A 23926-nucleotide genomic window follows, 5' to 3' on the forward strand; every position below is an offset into this window, starting at 1 on the left:
CAGCATTGAAAATCATTTGTTTATTGAACATTTGATAACATTGTTGTTTCTTGCTCATTTGAAGTAGAAACACATCCATCCTCCTCATCTAACTGTAGCCCAGAAGTCCTCTTCGTTGGGATGACCTACCCTGGAATTCCATCAGTAGATGGCAAGAACATTTCAACATTTTAAAATGTCTCCGCAGGCTTCATCCTCTCAAGCACCAGGAGTCACAGATGCTGGCCGGAATAGCTAAAAGTAGCTCCGCAGCAACCATTGAAACTCAGCCTGAGGATGTATCCATGAGACCTGAAATGGTTCACTCAAATCAGACAATATTTTTATATTTAATGTGTATTTTATACATATATATTATATATATATAGCACTCACATTATGATGTTTTTGCCCGCATAGAACCAGCTCCGCCCACAGAGCTGATCTTCTGGAGGAGCGGAGGCGAGAAGCAGCAGCTGAGACCAGCTGTGGTGTCGGTAAACGTCACTAAAAGATGTGAGGAGTTCATGATTCAAGTTTAGAACTTTGCTGAGTTTGGTTTATGAGTCAGTCTCCATGCTGGAGCCTGTTTTCAAAACTAGTTTAGAAGTGATCCTCATGCATTGCTAAGCCTGGCGCACAATGACCTTTCTACGACACAGACTGCACCACTGCACCCGCGGCTTATAGAGCGGTGCACCTCATGTCTGAACAAGATCTAGTTTCCTTCTTAAATTTAGTGGGTGTGGCTAATATTCCAATGAGCGCTATAGTCTAGGATTTATGGAATACGATCTCAACAAAATAACCAACTTCCAGTTTATCGGATTATACGTCGACCTTTCGACCTACTTTAGGCATCGAGCATATCAAACTGGGCCACAGGCATCAGTGTGTTCTCAGGTGAAGACCCATCATCCACATCGACAGGTGAGCCTCTAAAAAGAGTTGAATCAAAGTTGTTGGGCAGAGAAAGTCGAACCGGTTTATCAAAGTCACAAGAATGCAGTGCTTTGTCTCGGGACACAAGAAAACAATGATCCATTCCAGCTCCCCAGGAAGCCAGTTCCAATAACATTCCATGCAAACATGGCAAAACATGGGCGGCGCATGTTTTCACCACACAGCGAGTCCCATGCAGGCGGCCTCCCGATATAGAACCAGCGTGTGTGAGCGAGCGCTCCGATCACTTATTCATGCAGCAGGGGCTCCTTCTTATTCACCAGAGGACGTGCGAACTCCTCCCGACAGAAATAGCCTCCTAAAAATAATACTGTGGACTATATGTCAGTTTATTTGCCTTTTAATTGACTCAGTGTCGCTGCTGTGTGGCTTTAATTAAAACCAGGCAATTAGAAAATTGGAAAAGGAGAAGCAGGAAGTGGGTGAGGTGGGAAGGGAGCCGGCGCACCAGGGGGCTTGATAATTAAGAGCTGAACCGCCGCAAAGTGCCACAGGGCTCGCAACCGCAGTGTGACTCCGCAATCCTTCTCTTTGACTCCCCAGTCTGTCGGAAAGTTAATGCCACCCTTTTCTTCACAAAACCCAGTTCTTTTTTAAAAAGCCTCTTTGTCTCCATTTGTTTGGAAAGCAATCCCCAGGAGTGGTGGCGTGCCGCAGTCCTCCCCACCAATCTGAGCGCGTGCTGAACCGCGAGGAGCCGACCAGGCCGAGCCACCACCTGCATTGATAAGCGGCCCACTAATCCGCTTGTCTCCGGCCTCCAGTCAGACCGACGCAGGGCTGGAAATGTGTTAAAAGTCAGCATGGTCGGTGGCAGAAACACCAGACGGAGGTGAAATAATTACATTGTAGGAAGGTAGTTCATTCCATTGATACAGCAGAAGTCATTGTTTCAGGTGTCAACCTCCATTAGAGCGGAGCCAAACGTCTTTCCTGCCGCTTCTGGGAGCTTTGGTTTTCCTTTGTTTTATCTGGCATTTGTTTGGCTTCGAGGAATTTTGCAGACTAGAAAGATCCATTTCAGCTGAGGTATTCAAAAAAGGTGACTGATAAGTCAAGAACAACAATGTCCACAGGTAGATCGGAGCACTATTAAATATGGAGGGCAATATTTAACATTGCTTGAAGGAAGTAGAAGACTAGCTAGTAGACTGTAAAACCTGCAACTATCATACCTTCTGTTGCCGTCTCCATCCTTCTTTTCTTTCCTACAACCTGAATTCATCTCTAAGTTTCTCCATTCATTCTTCTGTCTATTCTTTGAAGGGGACCGATCGTCCAATAGAACCAAAATAAGATTTCAATTGTGTGTCATTTCAGAGTAATAACAACTTCAAGAGTCAAGACTGTGTTTTCAAAAATTCAATGAACTTTAGTGATTGTGACTAGTTTCTCATGAGACTCCGCCACCATCTTGTTACGTCACTGAAGGCACCAGTTGTCAGTGAACTGAGTGCAGCAGAGGATGTTGCGGGGTTTTTGAGGCAGGAGAGCGGTATTGTGTAAACCAAGGACTTTCAAACCACATCATTTTGAAGCAATGACTTGTGGTTGTCACAGACGCTCCATAACAGTGCTTGGTCAAGAGGAACTGGCTGCTACACTCTCTTCAGAAAGGTCACCTGTACAACATATAGATTGGACTAAAGGACTTGCTCTTTTCCGGGGTGAGTTTTGACACGGCTCCTTCCAACCACCGCTTTGATACTGTTTGAATCCCGTGGGTATTGCAGTCAGGTTCAGAGCCCATGTGAGGCAAACTTCCAGGCCAAAAGGTTCCTGTGAGACGCACACCGCCGAGTACCAATGGCACCAGTGGCTGCCAGACTTGCAACTTGACCAACATTCTTCCAATATGCGCCGTCTGTTTCCAGCTCTGCCCTGGATCTGATTCACTCTAAAATAGTTTTCGCGTTGTCATCCAACAGAACCATCTTTGAAGAGGACATAGGATCATTTGGCACGGCATATTTATGCATCGCTCCAGAGATGTGTGGGACATCCCATGTTAAGGTGATGCTTCATGTCCTTGATTTTTCCTTTTTAGTAGTTTCTTGTTATTTATGTGACTTTTCAGCGTGTCAGTTATTTCCTGAACCCTTCATTTGTTCTTCGTCTTCGTCTCAGATTCACCTTCCCTTCATAGTTTCTAGACTCCATGTCCTACAGACGTCCTCTGCCCACTACGCTTCCTCGCGCTGGTTTCTATGGGGTCATGAAAACGTGTGATCTATACAAGTATTTAATCAATTTAATCATTACAGAACCAGATCTCAGGGAAGCAACATCATCCATACAGACCTTTGAATAGCAGCTGAACTGCTGGGATGAACTTGTCGCTGAAAGAAACAATGCAGCCTGTTAATGATTTAAATTCTTGCGCGTTATTCAGTCTCCGCACCAATTTCCTCGCAAAGTGACTCACTCTTTTCATCCAGCGGCCACAATGGAAACACGATATGCTGATGTTGGAGCGGCGCTGACCCTCACTCAGAGGTGAGCCGCTGACAGACCTCCGAAAGCCATTTCATTTTCTCCGCCTGCCAAAGTGAGGGAAATTAAACAGACTGGTCCAAACTATTCAACTGCTGCCGTGTGCTTTATAATGCTGCGGCGAGAAAATGGCAATTTCAGCTCATTGCTGCAATGAGGGCGGGGGGGGGTCACCGCTGTCTTGTTTTCATGTCAGATTTTCCAGACAGCAGTCCAGAACCGCACACGAAACTTGGTGCAAATGGAAAACCAATGGTTTGCTTCACTTTAAATGGAATGAGGGGGAAAAAAATCAAACTCTGGATAAGATAACTGTGAGTCATCGACGTGAAGACTATTGACTATTTTTACACCAATGCGCAGAAGATGTAGTTTTGCTCTGAACGCATTGACAGATGCCATAGAGTCATAACCCCCGCCCCATACAAGGAAGCACGGGGACACAGTGGTTCGACTTGCAGCCTCAGAATGAGAAGGTTTTCATAAAGCTTAAGGCTTGTGTGTTCTCATGGTGACCTCATGGTGGAAGTCCTCCGCCTCTTGTAGCAGGATTAGGCTACTGCCTCCCCATTCAGTACATGAGCAGAAAATAGATAAAGGAAAAAATCAGATGTGCATACCACAGATTATTTGAGGAAACAACGTGAGAAGAACCATTTTTACAATCTCTCTATATTTACATTCCTGACTTAGTCCTAGTGGTTTGGGTAGACCTGGGCAAAGTGATCAAGTCGGAATTTCCCTCAAATTTTATTTTGACTTTTTTTTTTTTGTTTTTAATGTAACTTCATAGTTCTTTTTCATTTTTTTTATTGTTTATTTTAATGGTTTGTCTTTGCGCTTGACTATTTTAGTTGCATTTCTTGTCCTTTAAAATACATAGGAATTGAAAATTGATATTGAAATGTATGAGACACATCAAGAATCTTTAAATGAAATGTGTTTTAAATGAAACACCCCAATATTTTTGCGTATTTTTTTATGATGTAATTTCATCATTACATATAATGTTTATTTTTCCTGTTTAGTTGTCCGATCACACCCCTTGTCGCCTCCTTTCTATGGGCATGACAGCCTCTTACAACAGTCACAGTATATAATGTGGCCCCAGAGGACATTTTATGGCCCACACATGTTCTAGGGTGAGAGGAAAATGTGAGGTCCCCGCAAAGATAGGAATACAAATGGTTGTGCACCGCTATCTTTGTGGGGACATTCAGTGCTTTGCCCATCCTCTCGTCCTGAACAGAACCATCAAAAACAAAGATGCAACCGGCAAAAATGTCCCCACGAGTTGGTGAGTTTCGAATAATTGGACCCCACAAGCATAGTCAATTTGAGGATCCAAACTAAAAAACAACTAGGTCATTAGAATTGGGTTTAAGTTTGGTTAGGTGAGACATTTTTTTTTTTTGGATGGATGGGTTCAGGGGCGTGTGTAACACAACCTGTGTGTGTACATCTGAATTTAAAATGACTCCGAACAAATGGATCAGAATGAAAAAGTAATCGCATCACGTGGGAAATTTCAAACCCGTGGCATCGACAGGAAGTGCCACATCACCGTCACCACAGTTCTGCAGGGAAGCACAAGATCTTCAGATTGTTAAGTGATGCGACGTCGATGAATAATACGTACAAACGTTAGCTATGAAAATACCCAGTCACGTGAGTGAGCCTGCTTTTCTAAACGCTTTAACAGCCTCTTCTCTCTGGAGAAGCAAGACAGCGTCTTGCCACTCGGTGCAAAGCTGCAGGGCGTCTGAAGTGGAGTTCCAGGATGTCTCACTCTGTCGTTCTCTTCCCAGCTGCCCTGCGGCACCGCCATCTACCGGCTGAACACGCGTCGCATTGATACGCACAAATGAGTTAAAAGTACTTAACACGCAATCTCCACACCTGCTTGACTTCATGTGGATTTATCCCACCCCAGCTGTGAGTGTTTGTTTATCAGAATCGAACCAGCTGATGCTCTCACTGACTGTCTGAACTCATTATTATTCATGCGTCCACACACTCGCAACACGCTAAACTCACACCACATCACTGGAGGTCTACGACTGGCAAGTTGCTATGATATTTCTCCATTGACATGGGATAAAATTAAAGAATTTTGAAGGTTTATTTTGAAATGATCTGATGTCCAGAGCCACTTCAGGCGTGGCAGATCACATGCCTTTTAAACACAGACACTTCTGCAAACCTTTCCTTCATTGTAAGTGTCTGATAAGTGCTGGCGAGACAATGTTGCTCGAAGGTGTCGCAGTGTCTCGGCAGCAGCTGGACTGGGGACAACTGGGGTGCTTACTGCTGCCACGGATGGAGTAACAACATTATGTTCAGCAGAAAAGAAAAGTCTTTGCTAAGGTCATGTCGCATGTGTTTGACTTTTAGAGGAAACAAAAGGCTTCAAGGAAGCTCATTCCGCAGCAGCTTTGTTATGAAAGCACAACAGCTCGCAAGCACAGTGATGTCAAAGTTGAGGGCGGATATATCAGCGCGAGATATTCCTTTGAGATGCCACTCACTTTATTTCATTAGTCTTGAAAGGTGTCGGGCTCGAGAGGACGACGGGCGAAGCAACACAACGAGACAAATATGTTTGTTTGCGGAGGTATATTTGACACATCGCGGCAGACAATGTAAATCTGAGTAATGTTCTCTTTGGAATGAGTCCATTTGCTGCTTCCTGGCAGTCTTTCAATATCCGTTTTTCACTGTAGAGAAGAAAAAGCGGAAGTGGTGGTTAAGACCTCACTTTGCTAGCAGTCGTGGAGGTTTAAAGGGGCAGCTGCGCATCGACTTTGTGACAAGAGAGTCAGGCTCTGGTTTAATTGGATGTGTGCATTGGTGGTGGTGTGGACCAACGACGGGAGGCGAGGTTGTTGCTCCGAAGTGATGTGCCTCAACTGCGTTTAAAGCTTTATAGATCCCATCTCTCATTTCATCACGTGAGATTTGCCCTACAGCCAACATGACAATAGCAACAAGTCAACACTTCAAAGCCAGAATAAGTGCACTTTTCTAGTTCCCCTGGGAGTTGTTGTGTTTCACTGGCCGCACTTTCCATCCAGAGAGAGACAGCTCAGGTTCAACATATACTATTTCAAAGCTTGTAATACACAGGTATCATCTACTACAGAGGTGGGCAGTTAAATTTCCTAAAGGGCCACATTATAAACTGTGACAGTAGTGAGGGGCCATCATGCCAAAAGGAAGGCGGCGATGACTAAGAAACATGACGGGACAAAAAAAATCTTACGTAACAAAGAACGAACCATTCAATGGAAGCAAAGATATTAAGAAGTGCAAATATGGCATGAAACCTATAAAAATATTGCATTTATTAGGCAATTATGCAATTTAAGTTGAATATAAATAATGAAACTAGAGCAAAAATATCTATGAAATATTAAAAGGAAATTAGAATATATATTTTCAATTTTCTTTTCATGTATTTTGAGGAACAAAAAATACTCACTAAAATGGCAGATGAAAAGAAATTTAAGTCCTGAACATGTTATAATCATTCTTGAAATAGTAATGCTAAGAAAGAAACAAGACAAAATGACTACTTATCAGTTGTATAGTTTTAGTCCGACCTCATGAGGGCCGCAAAAACACAAGAAAAGGGCCGCATATGGCCCCCGGGCCGCACTTTGCCCAGGTCTGATCTACTACTATACAACTACTGCCCAATGCTTCTCATGGCTCGTGCTGCTCCTTATAAAGGACCATTTATGCTCAACGGATGGAACCTTCTGTCCGTGCTCTGCATTTATTTTGTCCGTATTTCTGCACGTTTCCACAAATTTTACAGACCAAACAGAGAAGTACCACCAGAAACCATGTTACTATCCGATACGTAGAGCTCTCCATATTCTCGTCGCAATATATTAAGCGGCCTCACCGACCACCGCCGCCTCCATTCTCCTCTTTTGTCCAAGATGTATGTCATCAATACTTCTTCCTCAGTCACCATGTTGGTTTTGGGGTTTGTCGTTGTCATGAACTCTTCACTCTGGGCCCCCTGGTGGTATATAGTGGTGACCAGCAATGCCAAGGTAAAGAATGCATGGAAGTATCTGATCAGGTTTGAAAAGCACAGGTACAATTTCACATGTATAGGGAGCATAAATGGGCCTTAAAAAGGCTCAAGATATGTTTCATTTTCGTTCTTGAGATTCTTCTGGTCTATTCTGGACCACAACCGGTGCCCAGCTTCCACCACCCTCAAGATTATGATCTGGCCATCCGTCTGCACGTGGATCCTCTCATCAAATGTTCTGAGACCATGAGACCATGGAAACTGTTCAACATTCATCATGAAATTTGCAGTATTTGAGTCTAACTACACACTGGACCAAATCCATGAAGCAGCATCTCATCATCTACAAACTTTTTTTCCCACTAGTAACTCTGTGATTATTAAAATTAAAAACTTTTAATTCAAAAACATCATGATATGCCGGCATAATTCTTGGATTCCAAATTTCTCCATTTTCTTCTGTAGCGGTCCAGACAAAACAGCCCCAAGGTAGCAGCCGCTGAGCGCGAATGTGACCTATTTTTGAAGAAGTGTTCACTGTTCTGCAGACTCCTTTTATTTCTCTCTTGAGTTTTTTTTCTAGGCATTTAAAAATCATGAGAATCCAGTCACTGTAAACTAGATAATCCTTAAATGAAGGCTGCTGACAAACTCCTCTATCTGCAGTACTTCCCATGAATTGCTCTTGCAGAAAAGTGAATGTTTTGACTCTGCAGGTGCAGTCAGACTTCAGTCTATTAATGCACTGTGTGATCAAGCTGACCTCTCCCACAGTGAGCTCACTGGCCTTGGGAGCCGACAGATGTTTCGCACAGATGTGAAACTATCGCGAGGGGAGTCCTCTCTGCGCCCAAACGCCTTCTGGCGAACGTGTCAATCGATCTGGAGGCAAACACAAATGATAAATACTCTGCATTTAATTCACACCTGGCTGGTCATCGGGGGATTCTCCCACCAGAGAATATTGGAAAAGGTGTATTTAGTCCTCACAGAGTCGCGTAGCAACCATGCTCACGGTTGCTAACGTGGAATTAATGCTGTCTCCTTTAACAAATCACATTTTCTGAGCTGAGAACAAACGATCAAAACACCCTATGTGAAAGCGGCTGAAGAAAAACCTATACAACGGCAGACCATCGGCGTCGCGAGTAATAAAACGCGTGTGTTCACCGCAGACATCGGCTGAGACCGAGAACTTCTGCACTTCTGGTTACTTCTTAGGTTATTAGACCGTGATCTGTCTAGGAGTTTGTCTACTTCTGTTGCGTAGCTGAAGCTCGCGCACCCGTACATCACCCAGTCCAACATAGTCAAGCGACTAGGCTACATGCTAGCTTAGTCCAGCTATTAACCGCATTATTCAGGTAGTGGTTTGGATTTCCCTTAGTTGGACTAAGCTGTTTCCATGCCTTTTAAAGTCCGCGCTTCACCGGACTAACACAGTAATTCCGTTTTCTCGTGAACCATAGCTTACTGACCCCTGATGTAGGGCCTTTTTTCTTGCCTTTACTCCTGAGTTTCGATGCCAAAACAAGGAACCATCAGTCTCAACGGTGGTGGAGATATCCACCAATAACTCACCTCACGAGTAGCCTGAGCTCAAGCCCCAGATTCAGGACAGGACAGGGACTCACACACACGTTGGACTCACAGGAAGGTCGGACTTTGCCCCCACAGATCATTGGGATTTCATGAAGTCTGTCTCAAGTCCAAATATGACTAAAAAGGGAAAGAACCCAGGCCTCATGATCAAGTATGTACTTGTGTTCCTGTAGTAAATTGATGGCAAATACTCTCAGTTGGACTGGAGGGTGAGTGTCCCCTCTTTTTCTGGCTCGTATCATAAATGAATATCTTCGCTCACGTGAGCAGGACCTGACCTCTCACTCGGCTCAACAAGTCATCCTTTTCACTTAAGCAGGCAATGAATTGCAAGAAAACAACCTTTGGCCTATCGATTTGAAGAGATAAAATTAGCCGGCCGTGTTTAGTGCCGTGGACAAAGGCAAACACACGTCGAAGAAAGGGCTAGTTGAGGTGAACCCTGTGATAAATGGGGTGACGGACGCATAGATTAACAGCAGGGAATGAAAATGAAAAATGGGGGGACTTTTCTTCTTCATTTTATTTTAATAGCAAAGAATGGCCTGCCAGCTTTTGTAATAACAGTTAAGGATTGTGCTATAAAAATGTAAAAATGTACCCGACGGTGTGTCCTCTGCCGCATCCCGCGGGACTTTGAAGCCAGAAAATCGAGCCTGCGCGTCAAATCCCCGCAGCGCTGACAGCAAACGGTGAGGCACCGGTGTGAGTGCCACTCCGTCACAGGGGACCGATGGTGCCATTACTCATGTCAGCGTGATGTTCTCTCCTCACTGCTAAAAATAAGATGTTCAAGTCTTCAAAAAGCCGTCTCCCATCTCTCTTCGCCGGCAAACTTGTCTCAACAGTGAGGCGGAGAGAATGCATCGACACCAGATGGCTAAAAAAAAAAAAAAAAAAAAAATCAGCCATGTTTAGATTTCCTGTGCCGTCTCCGATGATACGGGGAAGCAACATATCATGGCAGTCTTCAAGATGTGACATGTATAGAATTCCCCTTATGCCTGCATATATTTATGGCCCCACATTTCAAATGTGCTGCTCAGCTACATTTCAGACCGTCTTTTTTGAACATGGATCTGATGGATGGCAATAGATAGGACACATACGTGAAGCCGCTTGATCCGATCAGGGACGCGAGAGTTCACTCCATGAAGGCAGCACATCATAACTTGATGTCAGAGCAACAAAAGGCACGGAGATGAACATAGGCAGGAGGTGTCAGTCCAACGTGGTAGGAACCTCCGTTTTATGATTTCTAAAGCATTGCTTTCGCTTCATTCTTGGACTGGCCGTACATTAAAAACCATGCTGAAAAGTGGAAGAGCAACTTGAGGGTCTCTTGGTCGTAGTAGGCCTGGACATATATGGCAACAATGTTTAACAATTTCAGGGTTTCTGCCGGGATTTTTTTCAAACCACCGCAGCAGAACCCTCCTATAGCACAAGAAGCCATCCAACAAAAAGACATAGAGCAGGGGGTAGTTTTGACAGGTCTTGAATTGGCGACAATAAAGACGAGTTTTTCAATCAGCAGCTGTCTCTTCATATGTCGGGCCAGATGCGCTACTACCATCAGTTCCACTAGCTGCAGACACATTCTTGTCATCTAGTTATTATGGTGTTTTTCCATTAAAAACTCACAAAAAATAACCATAATCATGTCCACTTCCATGACGTGTCATGTGTATCTAAACAGCTTGTATAGATACGGTCTTTACTCTCAAGGTATGGCGGCTCTCACTTAAGCTGTTGCAGTGCACCTCGATCATTTATATGTAGTGAAGACCCTGTACTTGACAGATAAAACCACAACAATTACAAGTTTATTTTATCAATTGTGACAACGGTACCTTCGGTCCCCCTCTCTTCTGTTAGTGTGTTGCTCTGCCACTGGGGAGTCTACAGAGGGCTGTAGCCTACGTGAGGAAGGCTGCTGTTTTCGATTTGAACTTGAAGGCTTCAACTTCGAGAGCAGTATGTTTGTGTTTGAGGAGGAGAAACCTGCACACAGACTTCGACACTGAAGAGTCAGATGGATGTGAAGGTGGTTCCTCATGTTCCTGCCCTCACGGGAGATGATGGATGATCCCTGGTCCAAGAGTAGACGGTGAGGCATCAGGAACCTTGTATTCTGTGGTGTACAGCGTTCAAAGAACATGGAATGGACTCACCTCCTGAGAAACACCACTGCTGATGTTCCATCAAAATGTGTGAATGGTGATTTGAATTTCATCTGAACAATATTCATCTTGTGACACCATCAACACCAAAGTGTCCCATCATAACCTCCAGGTCATGTGATCTGCCAGTGAAAACTAGTGGGAAAAAGTAAAACAGATTTTCAGGACATATTGGTAATGGGACCAGGAACCGATGAAATTTTGCTGGAGAGGACAAGAGGTTGCACATTCATGACCCAGTAAACTCGCTGACAACAACAAAGACCAGCTGTGTCCCAGCTTGGTGGAGGTCTGCATTCTCTGAGTGCTTTTATCGTAAATATTTTTTTACAAAATTAACTCATGTCAAAAACCTTTTAGATTCCATCTACACGTTCATTCCAACAGTTTGTGCTTTTATTCATGTCATTAAAAGTAGTCCTTCCATCTCTGTGTCCTGAACCTCTTGTGTCTTTCTGCGTAGGGAACCAAACTGTCTACAGGTCACGTGTATTCATGTACAACTCATGTCGTGAGAGCTGTGTGCACCCACCGAGTCCAGAGTTACGTGGCATTCAGGGGAGCTGGAATACTGGCCAAAAAAAGAAAAGCTCTTATGGTGCGGTTAACTTTAAATTCTTGTCGCTTGATCATTCAAGAGGATAAGATGTGGATTTAAAGGAAAAAATGGAGAAGAATGTAAAGAGCAAACCGTCTCCTTTTTCAGCCTAGAAAACCCTTATCATTGATAATACATGAGCCGTGGAGAGCTCGCACGAGCATTCGCGCCATGATAAAATACATATATCCACTGTGACGATATTAAAATAAGGAGTGAAGACATTATGGGTTTGCAGGAGTTCAACCTTCACCTGCAACACTCTGGTCTCTTCTTTCCTTTACACTAAATTACAAGTGGGTAAAAATGGAACCCACCTCTGCATCCTCCGCTCGCGTGTCCAGCACGGCCCCATCACGCTCAGTTAAATCCACGTTTGTCAGATCAGACGGGCTCACGCCGCTCCTCCGCCTCACACACGTAACATAACAACCCCCCGCAAGAGCACGAGTGGAAGCCGCGGTGAGAGGGAAGCTGACAGAGTCACTATAGTGTGCGCGCTGTCCCGGGCGCTCAATTACCAGCGTGGCCTGTGACAGACTTTGATCTGGTTTTTAGAGCTCAGCACACACTTGCATACCGGTCAAACCCTTCCCACGAGTGGCGGAACACAATGTCCACACGTCCCACACACAGGCCGGAACGACAAAAGCAACCGCTAAAAAAAAAAAAGATCTTCTATTTCTGACTTTATATTTGACACCCACCTCATGCGCTCGCTTGAAGATCTTTGTTTCTAGATGAAACTCATGACGTCCACGAGTCAGCAGGTACGAAGGGTCCTCTCTAGTCCCTGGCAAAGGTGTTATTGGAGGAAATGAACTGCATCAGGAGGTGACGACAACCAAGGTGGAAGGAAATGGATCAGCGACTCAACTCGCTGGTGCAAATGAAAGATCTGTTGTCTGGCTGCGTTTAATCTTTGACTCAAAATTGGGGTCAATCCATTCATTTTCTTCCACTTAGCCCAGGGGTGTCTGGCTCGATCAATCTTTGACACAGTTGTGGGCCAAACAGACGCTACATTTGCATCTTCATTCAACACTCTAAAGCTCATTTACCAGGAAATGTGGGTCTTAAGCATCATCTTAGATCAATCTTGAAGCCCTGGAGGCCACGTCTGGCTTACTTACTTTGTTCTATGTGTCTTATGTTGAGGAACCATAGCAGCAATAGCAAACCGAGAGGACCAGTGAATCCAGTGCTCAGTGAGAATGAGGTCAGTTTACGCCACTAAAGCCTGGATAGACTGAAGCCACCAGTGAAGCAGCAGTCAGAGAATCTTGTCTTCTCACTTCATTTTCAAAACAAGGATGAGCGAGTCAGAGCAGACAGCCTCATAAGACGAGGAGCATATGAGTCATCCAGGAGTTATTCTGGTCTCACTCCTGCTATTTTTAGCCAAAAAAAAAGAAGACACCTTGTTTACAGATGAGTGGCGTGACACGACTATGAAAGTTTGTTCTTTATTCATGAACCTTACATTGTTTTGTTGGCCAATACAGAGCAGCATTTGCTTTCAACGCGGGAGTTGAGCCGCCACAAAGCCGCTTGCTGTGTTACAAGTACAAGTACGAGTTTTTTGCTTTGAATAATTGATTTCATAACACCACTAACACATAGCATATTACATGGTTAAATGTAATATTTTTCCCCACATTAAAAGTCCTTATTTTAAGTATTGTTTTGGGATGAAGTTATATTTTATCTCAATTTTTTGATGGATTTGCTTTTCTTTTTCTAATAGTTGACCTATACTTTCCCATAATTTTTCACATAATATTGAAATGTATTATTCATAACTTCCTAGTCATAATCACTCTACATACATCGTTTTATCAGGAGATTTTTAGAAAATCTAAATTAGATTCAGCAGGTGAATAAATATAATATAATAATAAATCATATGATTATATGACTCCACGATGCTACTCAGAAAACAATGTTCACAGCTAACAGAAGAAGGGAAAAAAGCCAAGTCGACAGCTTCTGGACGACCCCGACACACCAGCCAGCTAATCTTTCACCACCTCTTCTCTGCTGACTTTCTGCCAGGTGAGGTCAAATGTCTCCTTGTTTCCGTCCACATGTCATCAACACATACATGAAACGTGACAGAGGCGTCCGACCCGCAGGTCAAAGGTCTCCTGTCTGCCACTCACGATTCCAAATGAGCCTTCTTGTAATGAAAGGGGGGGTCAGGGGTCATCATGATGTTTCACCACTCGGACTATAATGAGATTATAAAAGTGACTCCTGAAACCACTGTCAACAGCATGACAGCGCAAGGACTTGGGTGCCCAACCTGGCTTCTATTTCACAGACTTTCAGCATCAGAAATTCAAGGATTAACTGTTTTCAGAAAGAAAAAAAAACACCAAAATATTTACTCCACCTCTGGTGCTGAGAAACAAGATGTCAGAGCATCTTAAGGAGCCTCGCTCCCGATGGTTGTTTTTTTGTTCAACCCCGGTTTTAATATTTAGCAGTTTCTGTTGTGATCTACTTCTTAAAACACTCAGAGAACTGCGTGCTGCACTGAGATGTCGATACCTTGGGTGAAGTCCACTGCCATGGACATGACTTAAACCTCCTTGGAATAACTTTGAAAAGGTTGCATATATGTATGAGCATGGGGAGCCGGTGTTGCACCATATCTGATCACTGGTGACTGAAAGTGCTCAGAGAGAAAAGCCAAACTTTACTAGCAGATAGCAAATAGCCTCCTCATTTTTTAGCCTCAGTGTCTCAGCATCAGCAGCCAAAAATGCAACTCAGTCTTGACCTGACTCAGTCGACATCCACCCTCAAGAGAAAACATTGAGACGGGCAGGACCGACTCTCCTTTCCTCGTGAGGCATGAGTCCTCCTGAGGGAGTTCACCGCTCGTGTGCGAGGCCAAGCAGATGTATGACTCGGAGCTCGATCAGGAGCCTTGCACATGTTGGAGCTCTGAATCGCAGCCACTGAAGTGAACAAGGACCAGCAACTGCCACAACACATGGTGACCTTAACATGAAGATGCTACAGTAGTCGCCAGTGAGTTCGCCTTCAACCTTCACGTATGTCTACTATTACCTCCACATGGTGTAAAAGAGAAAAATAATAACTTGAATTCTACTCTAGTTATTCACTGTTTTTGTTTTTTATTTTATTTTAATATTTTCTTTTATTTTTCTACTTTAGAAAAAGAAAGTTTATATGAATAAGAGTTGTTTTTTCACACCGACAAGATCATGATTGTGTACGTGCATTTATATGATTATTATTGTGGCTGATATAAATGAATAAAAATATTGGGGAAAAAAAAAACTAGCATTCTACTCGTCCCTTTCAATGAATGAGTGTAATTATATAATAAATGTTCATTATGTTTGACACTTTAAAACTGTGGACACACGATCATGGTTGTGTCAGGTCCACAGCGCCGCAACTCTGGTTTCCTCCCACCGTCTCAAAGGTCAACAGGAAGTGAGAGTGATGCTCCTCAGATGTTTATAAAGTGCAAATGTTGTAATTCATAAATCGCAAGTCAAATAAATTTTATATTCAAAACAGCGACGCATGAATGTGTTTATACTGATATGGTGTTATGTATATGTTCAGGGGATCATGAATATTAATGAAACATTAAAGGAGATGACGCTTTTTTATCACTTTCTGGAATGAATTTGACAGATTTATTAAACATATATCTTTACTCGGGCAAGCAGTGAACATGTGCATGGAAGGTTTGACTATATACTGTATAGCTGACGCCTCTTCATCTTGATACTATGAACAATAGTTGAAGTTCTGACATAAATGACGTTTGTCAGAACATCGTGCGGCTCTGTGTCTTCACCACTACGCAACACCATCTCAGTTGAGGACGGAAGCCCCTGAGCCTGAGAGTGAGCCGCCAGACTTTCAAGCACTTCATCGGTCCACATCAAACACCCGAACACAGCGGTATCCTATCAGCCGACACAAAAGAACGGCACAGAGCAATCGATGCTCACAAGAATTAAGCAGCAGCTCCAGCTAACGCTGCGAATAAATAACTCTGGTTAATGAGGGAGTGTTTACAGTAACATTAGAGACGCGGTCGACCGAGTCCAGGTGCCTGTAGCTGCCAATAAACAAGGCCTCAATCCTCGATTGATCAGCACGCGTGTGCTCCATCATGAGCAGGGACGGTCTCCGTTTCTGGGATCAAAGAGACAGAGTGAGAGGGAATATGGTGCTTAGATTTGGTCACGAATGCAATTTCTTTTGTTTAACGTGGAACCTTGAAGCGTCAGATGCTCTGTAAACATGTCAGATCTGACTTCAGCACGTGAAAAGAGAAATACTGAGGAGCTGTATCAACTCTCAAAGCTTGCACTGGCAGAAGTTGATGGTCGGTGTTGTCAAAGGGTCAATAAGGCTGGGATTGGAAACGTCCGCTCTTCCGCTGTATCAGCAGGTGATGCTTATTTTTTGTATTTATTTATCAAGTCCTCATCTTTCCTTATTTTCTTTGGTTGCATTTTGAGCAGGAGGTCTCAGTCAAAGACTTTGCAAAAACCTTGAATTTTGTACTGATCAAGAAAAGTTGTGAAGGGCGAGTTTGACCTTAACTGTTTACTTTACTTGAAAAGGTATTTTCAGCTGGTACAGTGGTCCCTCGGTTTTCTAACGTCCCGGTATCGGAGTTCGAACAAAAAATTACTTTTTTTTTTTGCTTCGTATTTGGAACGAAAATCCAGAACTCAAACGCCCCCGAAAAAAGCCGGAAAAACCATAACGTGCGCGGACCGATTAGCTGACCCACGATGCGCTTTGTTATTGTGTATAGCGCAGCCTCTGTATGCAGACGTGTCCCGACTGTTTTTTCTTCATATTGAGGTGTAAAACCTTTCCTGTCTCCGCACTGGACCGTGGTAGAGTGTCACAGGGGAGGTGCTGGAGCGCTCACTCCAGGGTTTGATGTCCTGTTGTGGGCTGGAGCTGGGACAGGGATGAGGCGAGTCTGGGACAGAGCGTGACTTGGTTTATGACTTTGTCACAGCCAAACTGCACAGAAGCGCACATTCAGAGCTGGACACGCACCGGGCACCTCTTCACTTCTGGAGAGACCTCACTCACTCGGCAACCCCTCCCACATGCAGCGGCCACACACATAGAGGAACAGCCACCTGCAGCAGACACTCCACATTCACTCCTACAAAAGACTATTTTAAGGCTTGGAACGCATGATCTCTTTTTCCATTCATTGTAATGGGAAAAATCGATTCAGATTCGCTTCTCGAACGGCCGTCTGGAACGTATTGTGGTCGAGAACCGAGGTACCACTGTACCTTAGAATTCAAGTGCATGCATCTGTTGTTGCAGCCGATTAGAGAAAAAAAAAAGTTCCAAATTTGCATCAAAAAAAAAAAAACGAACACCACAATCTTCAAAATCCACAAAGTTCTTTCTGCCACAATGGCACCGAATTCTAGCGCTGTTGTCAAGACCACAGCAACCGAGAGCAAGACATCGAGACTGGAGAGTATCGAGATCGAGACAAGACCTTGTCTCGATAAAAAATTATCACAGTTTTCACCAGTCTTGAATAGAAATACAGAGTAAAAATGCATTCAAGAGAAGAGGTGGTCTTGAGTACAATCTCGAGTACCACAACACTACAGAATACAGAGAAATATTCAAACAAAAACGACTTGATTTTGAGCGACTGTGTTACCATTAGAGAACCTGCTCTCACTGAAGTCTCCTTATTTCGACCCATCTCAACAGTCACTTCTACTGAGCTCAGAGTTCACAGTTGAAATGTCAAATTGCAGCGACTTCAATACCAGCTGCTCGCAGGGCGACTGCGACATCTGCAGCCTGAGAGTCAAGTCATTTCCTGACACCATCAGTGCCGCCGTTAGTTAGTCAGCGCTTCATTTCCAGCATGCGGGTGATTTATAACCCAAATTTTCATCGCTTCCTCGTGTTCATTCAAGATGTTCTTATCTCGACTCAACAATCCTTCACAGGAGGACAGGAGTCATTCCAAATGATCTCATCGCATCTGCACATGTCGACCGCCGCTACAAGCGCATTAGCGCGGCAAACAGATATATTTGCTCTTCCCTCTCACTGAGCCGCTGCGTTTCGGCACCTCGGCGAGCAACTTTGGCGGAAAGATAATTGAAATGATGCCATTAAACCGTTGTGATTATACGCCCTTTTTGTTGTGTTTACTGCGGCAGCAAGTTGATGGCAGGTAATGTGAGTTTTGGCCGGGATGCGACGTGTAACTTCATGCAGGCGGCAAGTGTTTCTCACACGTAATTGCTTGCGCGTGCATATGCATCAAGCTTCCAGGAGTCAATGAACCAATTTCAAACTCACAATGCTTTCAGTCTCTGGTGCATTTTATAGCAGAGACCCACACACTGTTTCATGCCCAAATAACACACAACGCCCTGCGTCTGTACATGATGGTTCGGGCTGTGAGGTGGGCTGGAAGCAAGTTCTCCCTAATAAATGCTTCAAAATTGCACAATACAAGGAAATTGCTTCTGCTGTGGTCTTGAGCAATGAGTTGATATTCCAGCAGACCTCAACACACCAGTGTGTTTGGAGCAATTTACCCCGGCTGACATGAATCCCACGGCCATATTAAACTTGGGAATGAAATAAAGACCCAAATATTATCCATTCCAACGCCCCTCCTTCAGGTCTCTTCAGCGGTAGTTTTTCATCCCCATCAGGTGCGCTGGGAAAGACCTCCCTCCCCGAAGGCTCTGGCATCCGTGGTGAACGATTAGACAGGCTGACAGAGATGTCAATATTTGTAAGTCCATCACCAGGGAACGTGGGAGACACGTCTATCCTGGAAGATACCGCATCAGCGCTGGAGACCTTGTCCTCAACGACAAGCTGTTCACCACTGAAGGGCAGAACTGGAGATTTGTCAGTCAGCGTTGTAGGTGAGATGTTTAAGGGGACGAGTCAGTCTCACGGAGTCACAGCGAGTAAGGATGTTCTACATTGATAACCTTTCAAGGGGCTCGTAACTGACACATTAAGTAGAAACACCAAACAGTCGTAACATTGTGATGGATGAACAATCATGGAGGAATTCAGCCATTTTTATACTCTATGTACAATAAACAACTTGGTCAGATTGTGGTCATCTTGTCAAGCTAGTTATGAGGCTACAGTTACCACCCTCAAAGAAGTCGAAAACCAGTTACTTTTTTAGACTCTCCAACAAGAAAAACAACTATGTAAAGGTTCATTTTCAATGCATTTCAAGTAGGGTTCGGCCAGTATGCTTTTTTTTTAGGGCCGATACCGATATCTGTTGGCTTAGGAAAGCCGACAAGTGATATCAGGCCGATATTATTTATCAGATTTGTCTTTGGTATGAAGTTAATTACATTGTGGAGATATTCATTTGTTTGCAAACCTTCTATGAGAAGGAACAGACACTATACATTCTCATACAGAATGGTTTTATTGCTCAAGTTCAACAGAAAAATGTTGACTAGCATGCAAAAAATGGTTTCATAACCCTCATGAAGAACATGTCATGCAGTCAGTGGCCAACCCAACAGATTAAGGGAGAAAAGTGGAAATGAATCTGTCACTGATAAAAACACGAATTAACACAAACATTTTTTTTAAATGGCAGTAGATCACACTTGCACTGCAGCAGCAGGCTACATTCTTAACACAAGCATTGGACAACTATCGGTAGGGACCGATATGACGGACGCCGATAGCATGGATAGTTACATGGAAAATTGTCAAAAAAAAGAGTGAAATAAATAAAAATAAATGTATAAAATAGCTCTTTTGAAGGAGATAGTAGTGTCTAAATCATTTTGCAATAAATATAGTTTGACAGTAGATAAAGTAACACAAAGCCGGTTTGTCACTGGCACTCGCCAACAGCCTCTCGGGTGAGAGTAGCGTGGTGATCCAGGTGAGCAGAACTACAGCTCCCTCTCATGCAGCCCGCACTAGACACCTGGCTAGGTGCTCCACTAAAGTTCCGGATGATGGACACCAAGGAGCAGAACTCCCTCAAGAGCAATTTTCACATTCATAGTTTACACAATGTTTCCTCACATGAACGGATATTACAGTATTGATCTTACACTTCCACAGATGAATAAATGTAGATGATTTGAATATAATTTTGAAGCTGAAAGTTAATTTCCTGAAGTGATGCCTGAGGCTACGAAGACGAAAATCCCTATGGCGCTCCATTGAATAAGGTAAAAGAGGCACTAAAATGTGCAAATCCACAATTGTCTAAATGGCCAGCAGTTGCTTACAGTCAGGAGAATGTTTCCCTCTCTGTTGTTCCTCAGCATCTTGCCCATTTGACAGCCCTTAAAGCATGCTCAGCAACATCAAACTGGGTCAGTGTGTCCCTGTTCTTTTGTTTCCTTGTAAACTTGAGTTTTCTTTGGAGCACGGGCGGATGGCGTTGCTTTTTAGTGATGGAAAGCTACTCCCCGATGAAGGGATTATGTCTTTATCAGTGAAAGTCAGGGTCCACAACATGGCAGGGGGCACTGTTCCCTCTGTCTTCCCATGAAGACTAAACTCTCGTCTTAAGGGCTGGTGACTGATTCCAGAACTTACAGGCATGAAAGGAGGGATTTAGACGTGGACCCAAACATCTTTCCATTTGGCGTTTAAGCTTCTGAGTGAGGTCTGCTATCAAACTATCCCCCTACTGGGCCTTTGGTTGAAAAGCCTCCAGAGGTCAAAAGTTACGTTGGATTGCCCTGCGTCCTACAGAGAGCCCTGTAAGAACAAAGTGACTGCTAAATTTTGCCTTTAGGTCAAACACAGAAGCAAAGTCAATGTTGACAAATCACTGTTTGTATTTAACAAAAGCAAAGAGCTGTTGTTTGCTAGATATCCACCCACACATTAGACAATATCTCTTCCTCTCCACACACGCATGCATCGCCTGGAGCCCAGAGGAAGACACAACTGTCTAGAGACATGTAGCTGTGATCTCTTCAGAGTGCCTTTTAAAGAGGACCTACTGATTCCAGTGTCATTTAAAATGATATAAAATGACATCAGTATGTTTGTGCCAATATACCAGGGATGCTCTGATCGATCGGTCACCGATCATGACTTCTGCGTGACCAGTGAATGCCGATCGCAACAACCAATCATGCGTGAAAGCTGGCGCTCTGATGAAACCCCGCTGGTTGTGACGCGTCCACTCCTCCCAACTTGCGGCTCACAAAGGAGTGGCATGTCTGCTGTAAACTGTCAATCTGTCATGCCACGTTTATATCCAAATGCAACAAATGAAACACGCCATTTAAAGCCCCAGCACTTGAAAGAGCACAGAGTTTTCCAGGCTCAAGAAAGTGAGACCGCAGCAGGCTGTTAGCACAGCTGACGCTTAGCAACACCTGCCGGTCTGAGCATGACATTCGGAACGCTAAGAAATAACCATTAATATCGCTGAGCTAGATGAGAAGCCTTTCTCAGGTGTCATTTACACGGAGACAGAAACGGAAACGACTGGATCCGATGCGTCGCCGTTTTGGAGTCAGGTGCAGCGCTTGTTAGCTGCCTGACTCTGAAACTTTTGAAAACATCCGGAGTGGAAACTTACATAAATGCATTGCTCTCTGTCTCGGAGTCCCGCTACAGTATGTAAATAGTTCTCGGACATAGCACAGTCTCCACAGATTCATCTGCTACGTCTCACATCGAATTAAATGCTTACAGTTGTGTCCTTTTGACAGAATAATTGCTGCAGTCAGGTTTTTCTATTTGTTGCCACCTGGAAGAGGTATATAAAAACTGTGTCTGAATGAAATGATTTAAAGTATTTTTTTTAATATCATGTACACAGTAGGTCTCATCATTTTGCTTACAAATTAATTGTCATCGGTATTGCAGATCGGCAGCAAAAATCCTCATCGGAGCATCCCAAAAATATACTTAATAAAATACTTAAATTAGAAAATATGGATGAGCCGGTGAACTCCATATAACTGCACACTGGTGAGTACATGAGGAGGCCAGGACAGAATAGATGCTGTTTAACTCGAGCATGTGACCACATGTAACAGGCCTCCGACAGATGTGAAGAATGAAATTTCGGTGAAGCTTCAGAGAGACTTTAGCGGAGCCTCTTTGTCAATATGGCTGAATCAGCGGGTTGTGAGATGATCAAGGGCCATGTATCATTTACCGGATCGAAACTTCCTCCACGTGTAACAATGCCAGTCTGATCAAAGAGGCCGAGCAGCTACCCGCGCGGCTCCTCACGAGGCCGGTTTGACGGCAGTCCCACCCTGTTCTCTGCCTTCGACCACGGCGCTGACAGGACACCGTGCTCTTCATTGTACTGAGCATGATACGCTTCAAGAAGAACTTTTGAAGTCTTTGTACTTCCAATATATAGATATAGATATAGGCGCTGGCAGTTTCCCGAGACGAAAATTCGATTAAAGGAATCCTGCTGACGAAGCCTTTCAATGCACATCATAGAGTCCAGGAGCGTCTTCTCGATCAGGCCACTCATTGAAGACACGCAGAGGAGTGGTACAGGGTGTCACAGGAAAGGTAATATAATCCAAAACGCATATGGCTGCGCTGTAGAAAGGCCTGTCACTTGCACTAACCAGCAGTCTGAGAGTAGCTGAGAGTGTACTACCCACAGATCATTGCAGACGTCGAGCTCTGACTTCACATTACACTGAAATCTTTTAAGAAGACCAGAAACTGTTCCACAATGTGTTATGCTAATGAATAGGTGAGAAAAGCTTTTACTGAAGTCAGACCCATCATAAAATGAACTTAAAATTCATGTATAAACAAGAGGAAACTTTGAAGGGAGACTACATTGCAATGAAATCGTCTCAAAAACTGTCAGAAAATAGATATTATTTAAAGATAAAATCTCTATGAATGAGATCTATGATGATCTTGAAAGGGATATTTCAGATGTCAACTACAGCTAAGCAGAACTTGCAGTGTCCGAAGATGCAACGCTTGACAACACTGACATGAGGTCGGCACAATTGTTTTGGTGAGAGAGTTCAGAAACACACAAAGGCCTGGTGTAAGCGCCTCCAAAGCTCCTGCTGGATAAAATGAAAGATGTCACCTTGCTGTATCTGCCAGAGCGTCCGGGGGGCAGGAAAGTCGAGATATGCAACAGCAGAGCCTGAGGCCAAACTGCCCCCCCTTAAACCACGACTTTATCAACGCCTAGATAAGCGTCCGTTTTCTTGAGAAAAGCCTGTAAACATAGAAATGTTTTCCCTGCATGACCTTGATCCAAAACCAAGCAAACGTATGAGACGACACAAGTTCCGTTTGGACTTCAACGGCACGGAAGAGGCAACGTGCCGACCAATGTGGAGGTAGACTTCAGGAAAACCGTGTCAGACTCCTCTCACTGTGGACTAAAGCAGCAGAGTCTGAATTAATGTCGAGCCTCTCTCTACAGCTGTGGCATCCTGCTGTCACATAAACAGGTCACACTGTGCGTCCTCAAGCAAACGCAACCAAACAATTCATGCTGCAAACGTACACGGAAAACAGCGAGAGAAGGAGAAAGTGGCACAGCTATGTTAGACCTGATTACGCAAGCAGCACGTCTGTCCCGATCCCAGACCACGGGGACCGTTAAATGTGTCTCTATATAGCAGCTGGAAAGCAGAGCAAAGCCGAGGGGTGGGACGTGTGACGTGAACAGTCAGACTGGAAACAAAGCTTCACGTGCACACAGCAAATTAGGCTGATACTGCACTTAAGTTCTTCAAGTCAGAGGCTTGTGAGGCGAGAGAAACACCATGATGCAGAGGCAGTGAGTCGGCACTCGCCACCCTGATGTCTGACGGGGTTCATCTTGTTGATGGTGGAGGTGTTTCTCAACTGTCATGTGTGGCAGCAGCTTAGGCCAGGCCTCCTCCACCTACAATACACAGTGGCACCTCGGTTCTCGCCCACAATCCGTTCCAGACGGCCGTTCCAGAAGCAATTTGTTGGAAATCTGAATCGATTTTTCCCATTACAATGAATGGAAAAAGAAACAATGCGTTCCAA

General features: G+C 44.1%; 1 long non-coding RNA gene across 1 annotated transcript; it reads right to left on the reverse strand.

The window, feature by feature from the left end:
• Window positions 1-6921: 6921 nt before the first annotated feature.
• Window positions 6922-12306, reverse strand: LOC128763939 (uncharacterized). Its single transcript, XR_008415696.1, has 3 exons — window positions 12184-12306; window positions 11260-11403; window positions 6922-11177 (listed from the first exon to the last, which is right to left on the reverse strand). It is a non-coding gene; the product is annotated as an uncharacterized LOC128763939 (long non-coding RNA).
• Window positions 12307-23926: the final 11620 nt, after the last annotated feature.

The sequence above is a fragment of the Synchiropus splendidus genome, chromosome 8, assembly GCF_027744825.2.
Source record: "Synchiropus splendidus isolate RoL2022-P1 chromosome 8, RoL_Sspl_1.0, whole genome shotgun sequence".
Lineage (NCBI taxonomy): Eukaryota > Metazoa > Chordata > Actinopteri > Syngnathiformes > Callionymidae > Synchiropus > Synchiropus splendidus.